The sequence below is a fragment of the Bos javanicus genome, chromosome 17 (genome assembly GCF_032452875.1).
Source record: "Bos javanicus breed banteng chromosome 17, ARS-OSU_banteng_1.0, whole genome shotgun sequence".
Lineage (NCBI taxonomy): Eukaryota > Metazoa > Chordata > Mammalia > Artiodactyla > Bovidae > Bos > Bos javanicus.
The window spans coordinates 20901049-20912044 of NC_083884.1; positions in this window are offsets into that span (position 1 = coordinate 20901049).

The window sequence follows — 10996 nt, forward strand, 5'->3', positions numbered from 1 at the left end:
TTTGGGCATTTGTGTCTGGACTGGATGTTGCAGTCTATATCTCAAAGCTGATGCTCCAAAGCCACTCTTATCTGGCAACATGCTTTCAATAAGTCACATGATCAGTGAAAAATCTGGTTTCCACACTTATACTACAATGTTAATAAATACAATAGTAATAGCACAATTGCCTCAAGTGAAGAAAATAATAAAACCTTTAAATTAGAAGAGGAAAACACAGAGAATTTATAATACGAACCATCTGTTTTCTTGTGTCGGTTTTCTATAGAAGAGCTCATTAGTTTTGGTGCAGAGAGGGGGGATTAAATAATGTTTCTTTGCCATCTGAGATTTCACTATTTGGCTTGAAAGAAAAAAATAATTTTATATAAAGAAAAGAAACTATGATTCACAACACTGTCAGTGGAGAGGGCTAACAGTTGCAAAATACAAACTCAAAATGAGTAAGTTCTCAAATGTAGTGAGTTTCTTCCCACTTAATACAATCTAAAGTGAAGGTCATTTGAAGACCAGCATCATGAGGACTCTACTATCATTAACCCATCATTTCCAAGTTTACCTTGAGAGGGAGCTCCTTTCCAGACAGACAGGGGAAATGGTCATGGAGTATTACAACTAGGAGATCACCAGAAACCAAGCCTGGAACTGTCCTAATTGTGTGCTGGTAGCGCACTAGCTAGAAAGAGTCACGTGACCACAAAGGGAGGCTATGAAATGCTGCCTGCTATATTCTGTCAGCAGCACAGTCTCTACCACGCAATCTTCAGGAATGCCTGCACTCTCACAATGTCACGAGTCATCCACATAATTTCTACAGTCATTTTCAGCTCACTATTGGAATTCTCACATTAGAATCTCAGTGACTTGACACAGAAAGTGTGTATTTTTGTTTTCAATCCTTTTTTGTGTTTCCAGAGACCGGTATAGTCTTTGACCTGTCAAAGGTACTCAATCTATGAATAATTAAAATTAAGAAAAAAAAATTTTTAATGTTAAAAAAAACACTTAAATCCTTCACAGTAATCTTTTGTGGCTGGTAAGGTTGGTAGAAGATACAGTGGTGATGGGAAGATTGGTAGATACTGTTATCAGAATCAACCCATTTTATAAAATAAATATGACTATTTTTCCCAAATCCTGATAGATATCAAGAAAGTGCTTTCTAGGGTAGGGAGAGATGAGGGTGGAGACTGCATGCAAAGTAGAGAGATAGAATCCTTTATGGTAAAGAAATGTTCTTTATCTGGATTGGGGGTGGTCCATTACAATTGTCAAAATTCACCAAACTTACGCTTAACATCACTGAACTACACTTAACATCTGTGCATTTTAATATTTGTAAATTATATCTCAATAAAATGAGAAAAATCACAATTCAATGATGCTGGAAAGCAAAAATGGAGAATATGAAGACTTCTCACTGAATCAAATCAAATCTTCTCTAATTCATCAGGAAGTTAGTTCAGAGAAAGTCCTCAGCAGGATATTCTAGACCATACAGCATTAGGAGTGACTCAGTTCTATGACCTAGCTACTTGTCTTCCTGTTACAACTTTAGGTTTCTTAGAGAAGATAACAGCTAATGGTATCTAATCATTTTCACTTTACACCATCGGGTGTGACAAGAGAAGCACTGAAGAAACCACCATGAATGCTGAAGACCAAATTTCAGTTAATGAGCTTTCCATACACAGGGAAAATAACTTATGATTTTATTTAGTTTTAACAGAAACACAAATTGTGACATAGGAGAGCAATCTGTGTGCATTGTCAAGATAGCAACATTATGTGAGAGTAAATATACACCCTCTCCCCTTGCAAATATATTGTGATTGTACTTATATTGGGCTGTACCCCCATCGTACTTGCCCAGCTTTAAGACCAAAGAATAGTTTAATGGATGGGGGAGCTTAAGCATCTGAAGCAAGGTCCTGAAACTGAGGATCTACAGAGAGCAAAAGAATGGCCATCTTAGGTGGCCTGATCATACACTCCACATTTACACACCCTGTAAGACCCTTATAATCTTGGTCTGCACCTTTTCAGCAATATTCCTGGGCTGAGGTATGTACAGGGGCACTGCAATCAGATACCACAAATACAATACAGCCAGTAGCAGCCAAAGAGTACGAAGAGAAAGACATCAAGTATGTCATCTATCAGGATGAGGGCAAATTTTGAAGCCAAGTGTTTACCAGGTCAGTGGAGACGGAGTCAATGATGGTAGCATTTTATCCAATTATGTAATGAAGGTAAGGCCACTTCTGTTTTTTACAAACCCAGAGCCACCCTCACAGGGAGGAAACATTCTGTTGGCCTAGCCAGGAGTCAGAAGTCACAAGTACAGTCTCTGCTGCTGCTGCTAAGTCACATCAGTCATGTCCTACTCTGTGCGACCCCATAGACAGCAGCCCACTAGGCTCCTGTCCCTGGGATTCTCCAGGCAAGAACACTGGAGTGGGTTGCCATTTCCTTCTCCAGTGCATGAAAGTGAAAAGTGAAAGTGAAGTTGTTCAGTCATGTCTGACTCTTTGCGACCCCATGGACTGTAGCTTACCAGGCTCCTCAGTCCATGGGATTTCCCAGGCAAGAGTACTGGAGTGGGGTGCCATTGCCTTCTCTGACAGGTCTTTACCCTATTCTATATTGAGTGCCATTAGGGGTGTACCCATTAGGTCTCTCCAAACAAGAAACAATTAACTCACTACTTGGACTTGTGTGTCCAGAAGTCACCTTATTCCACTCAACACAGCAGAGTTCAGGGGTATTCATGAGCAGTCAGTTGTATAGTAATGTGTACTGATGAGGGTCCATCTGATGTACTGTCGTGTGCAAGTGGAAGATGGAGAGAATCTTCTCATGGTCAGGTGTTCCCATTAGCCAGGCTGACTTTTCATGGACATCCAGAGGAGGATAACAACAGTATCTCACTGTAGACCCAGCAATTAGACTCATTTTGCAGTGAGGCCATGGTTGCTTCCCAGTCCTCAAACAGATTTCCTCCATTCAGGCTAAGGATAAAGTACAAGACATCTAACAACAACGCAGAGGAGATTATGGCAATCAGCAAAATACTAGCAGTAACCACATTCTGAGATAATACCATACCCATCTGTGGGTTTTGTCCTGGTCTACAAAAGAGCTCAGAAAACTCAAGGTTTTAGTAAGATAGGAATGTGTCTGAAATCACATCTATAATGACCACCTAGTTTTAATCTTGAATGTCTGAACCACAGCTACTCCATTTTGACTTTCAAATGTATTCCCCTCCTCAATGGCCAAAGTAGATGTACAAGGCATGTTTGATAGAACACGTTACAGGCCACTCTGCCCAGTAAAGTTTAAGTTAAACCATATATAAACCAGAATGACTTCCCCATACCTCCATACATGAAGATTTTTCCATCATTTCCCCTTTTGATTGCAAATCTTTCAAAACACCAAAGTATACATCCCTTGAAACCAGGGTGAATGTTGCCTGCCCTGTGTCTAGATCATGTCCCTTGATCCTATGCCTCCTTTGTATTAATATTTGGCTAGTTATCTACACTGGGGGAACACTGATCAGATACTGTGAGGAAGCACAGAGGAATGTTAATGAGAAAAACATTACAGGCTATACATTTTATCACTTATAATAATATATTATCACATTTTATCATATCAAACTGTTACACAAACATTGTACATGTCCTTTCAGTGGCAGAGTTAAAGCAAGCAGTGATATATCATGAGTAATTATACTCTGTGACAACCTCACTAGATAATTTTCTTTCCATCCTGAACATCGGGGAAAAAGTATGGCTAACACAAAAACATTCATAAATACAATTAGCAGAACAAATTCTGCTAATTCTCAATTAGCAGAACTAGAATTTAATATCCACTGAATCAACTATTTTTCTCTTTAAAATTACCCTCATCTTCCCCAAACAAAGCCAAATCAAAACAATTTGAAAAATAAGTTATTTTTGTTTGTAAAATACTCTGGTTAATTAACCGCATAGTATCCTCCAAACTGGCAGTGGTGCAACCTCAGACTAAACTCCTCTCAAGGACAGGAATGCCATGCCAAAGGCCTGCCATCAGGCTTCACCTCAGTGGATTTCTTTCTTCTAGAGGTCCCCAAAATATTGAAACTCCTGCACTGGCCAGGAGACACCCTTTCCCATTCACCTCATAAGACTGCTCAGAACTCAGAGTCTCCAATTCTGGAAGGAGTGGGCAAGAGAAAAGAAAAATGTTTCAGTTCTACCCACAGGTGTAGAATTGCCAAATTGCTGTACATCATAACTAACTAGAGGGGAAGGGCTTCCATATATCTTGAAAACACAGATCAAAATTGGTAATAATCTAGACAAAAACCATAAAAATTATACCATATTCATCAGTTCACTCAATAACCAATCCTTTGTTAACTTATTGTACACTCATCAGGTTTCCCCTTACGTGTCTTTAATTTCTTATCCAGTTCAACAGTAGAATATGAAATTCATCAGGAACCTGAACTCATAAAAAACCCTTTCTATGGCTATTCTTAAAGATGAAGAACTTTTCCAAAAGCATCAGAGTATAACAATAACTGGCTATAAATAACAAATGACTTTAAAAGCCACATTTAAACACCTGGTTACAAGGTAATCAATAAAGAAATGATGACAATAACTAGAATTATGGTCAGTTTTAATCTTAACCATTAAAAACCTTAATCTATGGCAAAAACCAAGAAGCAAGTGATTGTGAACTCTTTGTTATATCAGAATTTCCAGTTTGGAAAACTTATGCTTTAGCCTTCCTCTCCTAAAAAGGCAAAGTTAGGTAAACTCAGACCCACCCAGCAATTAATGTTCCAATATTTTATCCTACTTGGAATTGTCGGGAAAGTGTTTAATTTCCTTGGTTCTGTCTTATCACAAGAAAAATTTGAAGTGTCAGACCAGCGTTACAGCCCTTGGACAACCAGTGTTACGGCTCTCGGATGGACCAGTGTTACTGCTCTGTGTTACAGCTCAGTTTTATTTAGAAAATAGCAGGGAAATACATCCTTGAGGCATGAGGGCATGCCAACCCAAAAGACGCGAAGAGAAAAGAGAGAGAGAGAAGAGAGACCCCCAGCCCTTTAGCTCCTCTTTTTATGTTTTTTTCCCCTCCCCCTGGGTCTGCCCTATGTAAATTGGGCTGGTCAGGAGTACTGTTTGTTTTATCTGAGGTCCTCACTCTGGTCCTTATACCCTCCTTTGTTCTATTTTTGTGGGCTTTTCCCTTCCTTGTCTTTTAGCCACCACCATTCTGGACTCCTTTTTCCTATGCTACCTATCTAACATTCCCCCTACATGTTTCTGGTGGTCCCTGAGTGTCCTACCCCCTTATTGGGAAGAGATATACTCACTAAATTGGGGGCCACCCTTGTGATGGGAAGCTTTTCAGCTCCTAGAGCCCTACAGCTTCTGGTTACTACTAAAGAACCCATTACACCCTCTCCAATAGAGAGGGGCCAAAAACTCTGGGAGGACAAAATTAACCACCAGGTGTGGGACCAGGGGACTCCTGGACAAGCCCACCAAGCTGAACCGATCGTCATTGTCCTCTGAGATCCCACTCGGTTTCCCAACGGGAAACAATATCCCCTTGCTTGCGGGCTATTGGTCCCCACCAATTCACCCTGTAACACCCAGATCCTTTCAGTAGAGAAAAAGGATGGAATCTGGCGAATGGTTCAAGTTCTCAGGATCTTAAATGAAGCTGTAGTCCCCATCCTTCCCACAGTACCCAATCCGTATGTAATCTTGGGAGAAATCCCACCCAGGGCCAAGTGGTTTACAGTCTTGGATCTCAAAGATGCATTTTTTTTTTTTTTTGAATACCACTCGCTAAAGAATCCCAATACCTTTTTGCCTTTGAGTGGGAGGCCCCAGAAGAAAAACACCAACAGATGACTTGGACAGTATTACCTCAGGGGTTCAGAGATAGCCCCACCTGTTTGGACAGGCCCTTAGCAGGGATCTCCTAGATCTGGACCTGGGACCTAATGGAAAAATATTACAATACACAGATGACCTACTAATCTGCTCTCCAGATGAGAAAAATGCTCAACAATATACAATTCAGGTTCTAAACTTTTTTGCAGAGAGGGGATATAAAGTCTCCCATGCTAAGGCACAGATGGTCAAGACAAAGGTCACTTACCTAGGAGTTCAGATTACACACAGGGCTAGGAGGCTGTCCTCTGATCATGTACAAGGAATCCTCCAGTTGCCCTCCCCCATGACTCTAAAACAATTGCGAGATTTCCTGGGGCTAACCCAGTTTTGTAGAATCTGGATAACCAACTATGGTCTAATTGCCTATCTTAAAGGGACAGGATGATTCAATCCCAATGATGTGGGGAACTCCTCAAAAGAAGGCAGAGGCTACACTAAAACAAGGCTTACCTCAGGCATCTGCCTTGAGATTGCCAGACCCAGAAAAAGCATTCCAACTTTATGTCCACGAAAGAGAGGGAATAGCCATGGGAGTGTTAACTCAAAGATTGGGATCTGAGCCCCAGCCCGTAGCTTACTTATCCAAGAGGCTCAACCCAACTGCCCAAGGCTGGCCCCACTGCCTTCAAAATCTTGCAACTATTGCAATCCTGATAGAAGATGCTTTAAAACTCTCCTTTGGGGGCAAACTAACTATTTTTACCAGCCACCAAGTGAAAAACCTCCTAAATGGGAGAAGCCATTATGGATGTCTGATCAAAGAATCCTCAGATATCAAGTAGTGCTGATGGAAAATTCAGGCCTCACTATATCCCCTTGTGAGATTTTAACCCAGCCACCCTCCTGCCTACCCCTGAGGGCTTTCTCCCCTTTCACTCTTGCCTTGGACCACTGGGCAAAACCCCGAGAGGGATTGTTGGAAGATCCTCTGACCAATCCTGAGGAAATCTGGTACACTGATGGAAGCAGCTTTATCTTTCATGGAAACAGAAGAGCTGGATATGCATTAGTCTCCAATTTTGAGACCATAGAGGCTAAACCTCTGCCACCAGGTCAACAAGCTACGACATGCGTTGTCAGTTCAATAAGGATATATAAAACTACAGCTGACCACAGAAAATATCACTCACCCTTAGATGGACACTGCTATAAGGACTCTGAGGCTTGAGACTGGCAAGAGGGGAGGCCCAATGCCCCTCCAGCCCCAGGTCAGCAGGAAGTAGCCAGAGAGACCTCGAAGCCCTTATTCCCAAAGAATTGGGACCCTCATCTCTTTGAGTGGGGAATGTTAGGGAGTTAGAATAGGGAAAAGGAGTCCAGAATGGTGGTGGCTAAAAGACAAGGAAGGGAAAAGCCCATGAAAATAGAACAAAGTAAGGTCCGAAGACCGGAGTGAGGACCTCAGGTAGAACAAATAGCACTCCTGGCTAGCCCAATTTACATAGGGCAGGCCCATGGGGGAGGAAAAAACATATAAAAAGAGGAGCCAAAGGGCCAGGTCTCTCTCTGTCTCCCACACACAGGCGCGTTCATTCTCTCTCTCTCTATCTCTTCTTCACGTCTTTGGGTCGGCATGCCCTCACGCCTCGAGGATGTATTTTCCTGCTATTTTCTAAATAAAACCGAGCTGTAACACAGAGCTGTAACACTGATCGGTCTAAGAGCTGTAACACTGTCTGTTCGAGACCCGAGAGCTATAACACGGTCTGTCCAAGAGCTGCAACGTGCTGAGGGCTTTAATGTCTGTCGCTTCAAATTTTTGTTGAGACGAGACAGAACCAAGGAGATTACACTTGCCTGACACAACTAAACCTTGATCCCTAATCTGCAAGCTAAATGACACACTCAGGTGGCAAGGACCTGTCAAAAGACAGAGGTGTGGGTGGTTCCCCAATGGTTGGGATGATCCTCTCAACTCATTAGCATATGAATTCACCTATCTGGGAAAAAAAAAAACAAAAACTAGCCACATCACATTCCATGGCCCAGGCACTTGCCCTTTGCAATGGCCCACACCCTGCAGAGTGTGCTTCTCTCTATATCAGAACAAATCCACCTCTTTCCTATAGCTGTGTCTCTAACTGAATTTTTGCAATGAGACATCAGAGCCTGAGCTTCATTAGGTCCTGAAGCCAGGCACCATGGGTTTTGGCTGGGCTCAAGTCCTGGGAGAGAGAGCTGAAGGACAGGAGGAAAAAGCAGTGAGAAACACGTGCCAAGGAATCCCCTTCATAAACTGTGGGAAAATCTGCTAAATACCTGACCTGTGCTAACAGTTTTCATTGGCCTGATCCTTGGCCTGATTCTTTTTCCTATACTAACTACCTAACAGAATGACTCAAATAATCAATGATTCTCTTCATTTAACTTAGTTGAGTTTCAAGCTACCAAAATCTGGAGAGATTATTTTAGATAGACATACCCCAAATTATTCCTACAGAGTTTTTAAAAGTCTTTTCTTTTTTTCCGTTTCACTTTTAGAGACACAAACGATTAAAGTTCCTGAAAGCCCAGGTAGATCATTTACTTCTCAAAGGCACAGAAAGAGAAATACCAATTCCTTCCTTAAAGCTGACTTCCTCTAAAGGCATATGCAAAATCCAGTCTTAGATTGTCAAAAGAGGATATCTTCAGGGATTCTTTTTCAGTTTTCAAATTGCCAGTTCAGCTTAAGCAAATAACAGTAACAGACATTCACTCACATTCAGCTTCTGTGGCCTTTCCACTTCTTTTTTCTCCATGTAATGGCAGCTAATATCTCTGCAAAAGCCTTAGGGATGTCTATGAGTTCTCTGTACTCCTGAAGCCCCCATTTATCAAGACAGGCCCCACAGGGCCCCACATGGTGGATGGGACCCTGGAGCTTCCCCTGCAACCCTGCATCTTCATGAATGGCCACCCCAGGATTATCCCCACAACTTTCAGGCCCCACATGCTAGTGGACATCCCCCACAACCATCCATTTCCAATCCTTATTTTCTGACACCATGGGTCTCAAAAGAGTTTCTTCTATCTCCCAGCTGCTCCGCCAATTGTTGGGCTGCACTGCAGAGCCCTCCAAGCCCTACATTTCCCCATCCTCAAGACCAGAGAAACAGCCCAGAGCTGGTGACAGAGACATCAATGGTTTAATGGATGGGAGGGCTTACGTGTTTGAGCAAGGTCCTGGACTGACACCGCAGTGTGTGCTGTTGTCAGCAGGCAGGACATGGCAGCAGTCTTCACTCTGGAAAGAGAGGGAGGTTACCAATTATAGGGAGAATTGACATCATGTTGGCTCATCAGTTACCAGGGGAACTAGCAGAGGAGCACATCCCTCACTGCCCATCTAGTAAGCTATCAGGTTCAGTTCAGTTCAGTTCAGTTGCTCACTCCTGTCTGATTCTTTGCAACTCCATGGACTTCTTCATACCAGTCTTCCTTGTCCATTACCAACTCCCAGAGCTTGCTCAAACTCATGTCTATTGAGTTGGTTATGCCAACCAACCATCTCATCGTCTGTCGTCCCCTTCTCCTCCTGTCTTCAATCTTTTCCCCCATTAGGGTCTTTTCCAAGGAGTCAGTTCTTCGCATCAAGTGGCCAAAGTATTGGAGTTTTTCAGCTTCAGCATCAGTCCTTCCAAAGAATATTCAGGGCTAATTTCCTTCAGATGGACTGGTTTCATCTACTTGCAGTCCAAGGAACCTTCAACAGTCATCTCCAACAACACAGTTCAAAAGTATCAATTCATCAGCACTTAGCTTTCTTTATAGTGCAACTCTTACATCCATACATGACTACTGGAAAAATCATAACTTTTGACTAGACAGACCTTTGTTGGTCTATCATCTAGTAAGCTATCAGGTGGAGATGTTCTAATCTAATAGTTAGAAAAAGCACTGGCTGGGGCCAGAGCATGTATGTAAGAAAGTCAGTCCTGTGATTAGGTTGAAGCAGGTGCTGGTCAAAAGATATACAGAGAGCAAGAGAACAGCCCTCTTGGGAGGCCTGAACATACAGCCTGTATGTGTGTGTGTGTGTGTGTGTTTAATGAAAGTTACTCAGTCACGTCCGACTCTTTGTGACCTCATGGACTATACAGTCCATGGAATTCTCTAGGCCAAAATCCTGGAGTGGGTAGCCTTTCCCTTCTCCAGGGGATCTTCCCAACCCAGGGATTGAACCCAGGTCACCCTCTTTGTGGGTGGATTTTTACCAGCTAAGCCACAAGGGAAGCCCTAGAATACTAGAGTGAGTAGCGTATCCCTTCTCCAGCAGATCTTCCCAACCCAGGAATCTACTGGGGGTCTCCTGCATTGCCGGTGGATTCTTTACCAACTGAGCTATCAGGGAAGGCTGTGTGTGTAGTGTAACATACATCATGTATGTAACAGAATTCTCACTAAATTTTCTGAGAGTCCTTTTAGAATATGTCACATCAGCTATAGGAGAAATCTGAGAGTTACCCAAAGCTATCACATGAAGAGTCTGAGTAGCAATAAGACTGTTGCTCTAAAATTACAAACAAACAGGCAGAAAAATCTGTCAAAATGAAAATATTCATAATCAAAAGTACGTACCAATTGTTCCTAGTATTGATGATGACGTGTCAGTTTAGAACTTACAACAAGCCTTAGGTATCCAAACTGCCCAAAGAGTATTAGGCAGTGCACATGAAATTAACAATATGCTATTCACAACTGGGAAGAGTTTGCAAAAACTTTCTCATTGAGTGAGTCACTGTTGAAGGTTTGTAATTCACACTGTTATCTCTTTTATGAAAACCAGCAAATAAAGAAATAGCCAAGAAAACAAAAGAATAATCTCCTCCGCCATATCCCTCATTTTTATTATAATGCTTTCATTTTGATAAAAGCAAAGACAGGCCAGATATTAATGTCCCAGATGAAGAAACACACAAAGCAAGTGCTTTACAGATTATCCGAGGACGCCTTCCAAAAGCTGAGAAAAGAAGAGACTGGAAAGGCATAGGAGAAAAGGAAAGATATACCCATTTGAATGCAGAGTTCCAAAG